This window comes from Rhinopithecus bieti, unplaced genomic scaffold, assembly GCF_001698545.2.
Source record: "Rhinopithecus bieti isolate Rb0 unplaced genomic scaffold, ASM169854v2 scaffold_64388, whole genome shotgun sequence".
NCBI lineage: Eukaryota > Metazoa > Chordata > Mammalia > Primates > Cercopithecidae > Rhinopithecus > Rhinopithecus bieti.
The window spans coordinates 4,436-10,643 of NW_016824338.1; positions in this window are offsets into that span (position 1 = coordinate 4,436).

Genomic DNA, 6,208 nt, shown 5'->3' on the forward strand with positions numbered 1-6,208 from the left:
AAGGGGGAGAAACTCCTGGTTCCACAAGCTCCTGCCCCTTTCCCAGACAAATGAAGAAATAATCGACCCCTTGTTCAGCATATAATCCAGAAATGGCCATAAAATAGCCAGCTAGCCACCCTGCCCCGTGGTGCTACCCTGACTATGAGGTAGCCTCCTTTTTGTTCCTTAGTTTCCTTAATAACTTGCTTTCACATTACTCTGTTGTCTTGCTCTTGAATTTGTTCTGGCTCAAAGTCAAGTATCTACTTGGTCTCCCAGGCTAAACTCCAATTATAGGGGTATCCTTGCATCAACAGCACCACTGCCTTCAACCAATGCCCCGGAAGGAGCTCCTCACACCCCAGTGGGGACCGTCATTATGTTATTGTAAACTTCCTTGGGACTGTCCATCTAGGAGCAAGAAGTCGCTCTGATGGAGATCATTCCTTACATAGTTCTTCCTCTCCAAAGTGCCTTAAAGTTTTCTCAATTATAAAACTTTGATTTATATATAATCAAGAATATGCTAAGGAGCTTTACTTTTAGATCAACTCAGAATTCATCGTTCTTTGTACATGACAACTAAAGCCTGTTCCTTATTCTCCACCTGTGTGGAGTCAGGACGGCTCTCTGCAGTCCAGACCGCCCCCGGAAGCTGCCGAAAACCGACGATTCCATCAAGAAGGAACCCAGAAAGGAGAAGAACCTCTGCCTTTCTGCAGGCTTGCAGTACGACCTGCTTCAACTGCTGCCCTGGAAGGAGCCCGAGGCACCCCAGTGGGGACCCTCATGTTGTCTCTGGGGACTTTTGCGCCAGAACTGTGCGCTGCACGCATAACAGCCTTGAAGTCTTTGCTGTGGAGATCATTCCATAATTTGTTCTTCCTCTCCTGAATGTCCTAAACATTTTCATTTAGAAAAACTCTCTTCATGCAGTGAATAATATGCAAAGTGCTAAGGAACTTTTCTTTTCGATCTACTCAAAATTGTGATGGTTCTTCCATTGAAACTGTACACATTGATTAAAGCCTTTCCCTTATTCTCCAACTGTGGAATGAAAACTAGTAAATCAAGATTGGTAAAGATGGGCCTGAAGCAGACAGAAAAGGGTGCAGGGACCCAGCTCAGAGCTTTTTCTTTTTCTTTTGATTATTATTATTTGAGATGGGGGTCTCTCTGGGTCGCCTAGGCCGGTGTGCAGTGGCGTGATCAGGCTTTAGTCTAAATTCCAGGGGCCTTTGAGGAGCTGTGGATACTAACAGGGTGGGAGGGGACCGCTGGGTGGATCATATGCTGGAGTTGCTTCGAAACTGACTGTGGCCCTCCAGATAATGGCAGAAAACAGGCATTAGCAGTGTTCTTTAAATCACGGGTTCCCATTGCCCCCCACCACGGACCGGTTAGGAACCCGGCCCCAAAGCCGGAGGTGAGCATCGGGCAAGCGAGCCTTACTGGTAGAGCTCCGCCTAGCGTCAGATCAGAGGCATTAAATTCTCACAGGAGTGCGCACCCTATTGTGAACTACGCATGCGCGGGACTAGGACTAGCTTTCGCTCTCCTCATGAGAATCTATTGCGTGAGTGATCATTTGAATTCTAACATCTTCATCCCGAAACCATCCCCGCACCCCTCTCCATCCGTAGAAAAAATGTATTCCACTAAACTGGTCCCTGGTGCCAAAAAGGTTTCGGATCTATGCTTTAAAAGGTTTAAAGGTTACATTGTAACAGAGCTGAGGATCGCCTCACTTGGAGCCGATGGCACCTGCGCACAGCGAAGCTGGTTGAAGGGCCCCCGATGGGGTGGGACTGGTATAGCCTCCTCACCTCATTTTTTCCTGCGCTTCACAGACATCTAGCTGACTGCCTGCACCATCAAGATCTGGACTGCAGAGCACGTCTTTCACCACCCAGGGGAAACTGTTACAACAGCTGCAATGCACAAATACCCAAGCCCTGCGAACCTGAGCATGGTGTGGACAGATGTATAGATCCCTCTGGCAAGTTGCGCAGCCACAGACTTCTCTGCACAGAACGGGAACTGCAAGTCCCTTACTGTTGCAGCAAGAGCCAAAATATAGTCTTCAGGACCCAGAAAATAAAAACTATTTTGACTCAAGAAACCATAATCATTGTGAAAAGAATCAGCCTCAGTAGTTACCTTGAAGACATGAAGACAAGTGCAATATCTTCAAATGCTAATAAAGGCTGGGAAGCACTGGAATGGATAATACTTAAACTACATGCTAAGACTGACAAATTGCTGGCTTCAAAAAGAGGAAGCATAAAAACTCTGGTAGCAGCAGCATCATTTGCAGAGAAATGATAATGAATGTTGGTAGGCAACATCAAGTACCCCAAGTCTCTCCAACCTGGCAATCTGTTATTTTAAAACCATATCTTAGGTAGAATTTTTAAAAAATAGACTGATATAAGACTTTGTGACGTGGGATAAAAACAAAGAGGTTCAGGGTGTCTAAATAAAAGGGATCATCTAAAATAAGTGTTGTTTGAAATGACTGTCTAATTTTGAGAGTTCCAGTATTTATGTGAAAATTTAAAAAATTTTCAGAAAGTACTTGGCAGTTTGCATGGACATTGAATTATTTTAAGGTAGAATTTTTAAAGCTTTTCACACCTACCTGACTTTGGTGGAACTCCAGAACAAAGCAGAGCCACCTCTTATATACACACAGTTGCCCTGCTGCCATAAACTGCAACAGCCTGCATAAGGAAATTCACTTTAAAAGGAGAAATTGCTCAGTTTTAAATGATATTAATGTGTATAAAATAACTTGTTCTGCTATAAACCACCATTAAAAACCAATGTTTTGGTTTAGTACTTGAATATTTTGGAGTAAAATTATCACTAAAATAGTATATGACTCCAACAAACATATGCTTTTATTATAATAAAAGTACTATATTGATTTGTCAAAGTTTTATAATGTAGTAAAGGTATTATCTTCCTTGGATTTGTACTTTATGCTTTAATATGCTGTTCCATGAGCTGGCTACATTAATTGGAAAAATAAACTCATTACTTGAAAAACAAAACAGAAAATGAAGAGTGGAGATATATTAAAGGGGACTGAAAGAAGATCCCTAGCCTTGTGCCTTCTGCATTAACAACCACAGGGTTCCAGAGCATCAACTCCAGATCAGACAATTCCAGGCAGCTACAGTAGTCTACCCTGGTGAGTATTGCCCAGGATCTGGAAGTCCAAGATGAAAGTGCTAGTGATTCAGCTCCTGGTGAGGGCTCTCTTCCTTTCATGCCAATGGCCATGTTGTAGCTGTGTTCTCACATGGCACAGAAGGAGAAAGAGAAGTGGGTAGAGGGGCAAGAGAAGAAAGGGAGAGAAGAAGAGGGACCTGGTATCTCTTCCTCTTCTCATCAAGGGCACGAATCCCATTATGAAACCCCACCCTCATGACCTCATCTAAACTCAATTGTCTCCCGAAGGCCCCATCTCCAAATATCATCTCCTTGGAGATTAATCAAAATTATTATGAATTTTGGGGGAACACAATTCAGTGCAGAACACCAAGTATATGGGAGACTCTCATAATCTCTGCCCATCTCAGGGCCTGCAGCAACTAAGACTCATTCCTTCTTGCAGGCATCCCAGGAGAAAGATTTACATGTCTTCACAACTTTGGTGTAAAGATTTGGTGTAAAGATTACCAGCCTTTACACCAAAATCCTTGGCAGAGATGAGAAACATGCAGTAGAGAATATACTTGGGACTTTTACACTTTCCTGTCCCCTCAAATGTTAGAAATCAAAACCCATAAATTGGATGATGGCATTAGTTTAGTCTATCTGTGATTATATCAATCTTTTCACATTGTGACAGTTCTAAGTATCAGTATAGAGAAGCTTAGGTGTTACATCTTATTGGGACGTGGAACTAGAGCTGTGTTTGCTTTGCACTTATTATTAGACTAATTAAATGTCAGTTATCCGTGTCATAAAAAATAAGTAAATGGTGAAAGATGAGTTAGAGTGTTTTTGTGGTTTGGATGTGGAGCTTCCCATCTGCTCATCCTCACTTTCTGTTCTGAAGTCTCAAAATCTACTTTTTTAAAAAAAATAAAACCACACTCCCATTCCTCTGATAACCCATTATTCCATTAACCAATTAACTGTTAACCATAAATGGATTAGGACATCAAATGGTCAGAGCCCTGAAGACCCAATTACTTCTTAAAGGCCCTACCTCTCAATATTGTTACACTGAGGATTAAGTTTCAACATGAGTTTCAGAAGGGACAAACATTCAAACCACAACATCCCTGAATGCCAATTAATTATAAGGAGAAATTAATTGTTATCTTAGATGACATGATGGTGATTTGAATTTGAAACCTTTTAAAGGTCTAGGGATTAAAGGGACTATGAATGCAGCACTGGCTTTGGCTCCGTCAGGGCTGCCTCTCTGTGCAACACCCAGATTAGATTACCCGCTAAGGTTTCCTCTGGGCTGGCCAATCTGAAAGCAATATGGAATTGTGTAATCCAAGGGCTCCTGAACACAAGGGAAAAGGTGTTTCATCCAGTCTCACAGCAGGAAACACCAGCTTTTGTGTTTTTATACTTTTCTGGCCAAGTGCATGGTCCTAATCAGATCACAGGAAGCATAGTGGTGATATTAATTCTAGAAGCAAATTGTAGCTGATGATGGAATTGGTGGTATTAACATAAAATCCTAACATCTTAGATGAAACTCAGTCTGCGATAGGGTGGTTTAAGTGATAAAAAGAAAAGGTACTCTTTAACCTGTGGAGAGAAAGCTCTTTTGAGGAACCCTGGCTAATAGTTTATCATTGCCCCAATCCACATTGCTAGTCCTGGAGCAGAGACTGCAATCTTGTTCTCCAGGCAGAGAAAAGCTTGAGGGAGAGGTGTGTCCTCAAAGACAACTTGCGATGTTAGTGAGAAGCAGGGTAGTGGTAGTCACTCAATTCTTTCCTTCTTGTCTTTTATTTTCTATTTATTTTATTTGCAGTAAAATACACATAACAAAATTTGCCATCTACCATGAATTCTGAGTCTATCTAGAAGTAAAGTTCCTTAGCATATTTTTTCCCCCGACATTCAGTCTAAAATCTGTGTCTACACATTTTTATCATATTTTAAGCGAATTTTATCCCATAATAAATAGTTTTCTGCTTATACTATATGAGAGTATTTTCTTTTCCTAAAATCCATAAAAGAAATTGACCAGTAATATCACATTTAATATGGTGAGTCTTAATCTGTAGTTGAACCATTTGAATTTAGATTTGTCCATCTCAAGATAAACTTGAATCTCAAGTTTTTGCAATATATCAATATATCGATGGTCACAGGACAAATAATAATATGTAAATGTTTCTTAAAAGTACTTCCAGAATGAGCTGAGGGTCTCTTAGTAGATGAGAAGATACTATTGTAAGGTGTTCTCTCTTTTTTTAAAGAGAGAAAGGAATTCATCTTGCTTCCCCCTGCTCTGCTGCAAATGTATGAGATGTGGCCTGACTTTGTAGTTGTCATGCTAACTTACATGCATGAAAACCTATGAATGCCAACTCAGTTCTAGTGTTCCTTACCTCTTGTATTTGGTACACTGGGGTCTTCTGTTGTGAGAATTATGTTATTTGTACAACAGTGGATTTATTCTGTCCTTTTCTTCCTCCCAAGTGGACTGTGCTGAGAAGAAGTTATTTATAAGGCCTCTCAGAAGATGGTTTCATCAGATCAAACAACCATTAGTGTTCAGAGCGGTTTCCAGTTTGTGGAGTCAGTGTTCACACAAGTGGTAGGGGATTCTGTTTAAGATAATTATAAAAATGTTTTAAGACAAATGTTTTACAAACTCTTTGGAAGTTTGCCTTACAGTTAAACTTTATTGGTTTAATAATAAAGTCACCTCTGGTCATGCTTGATACCAAGCTTGGACAACTAGGAAGCACAGCATTGAATATGCTCATCTCTGTCCCTCTCCTCTTTCTTCTCATTGCTACTTCCTAAGGACAGCACTCTTTTTTTTTTTTTTTTATTATACTTTAAGTTCTAGGGTACATGTGCATAACGTGCAGGTTTGTTACATATGTATACTTATGCCATGTTGGTGTGCTGCACCCATCAACTCGTCAGCACCCATCAATTCATCATTTATATCATGTATAACTCCCCAATGCAATCCCTCCCTCCTCCCCCCTCCCCATGATAGGCCCCAGTG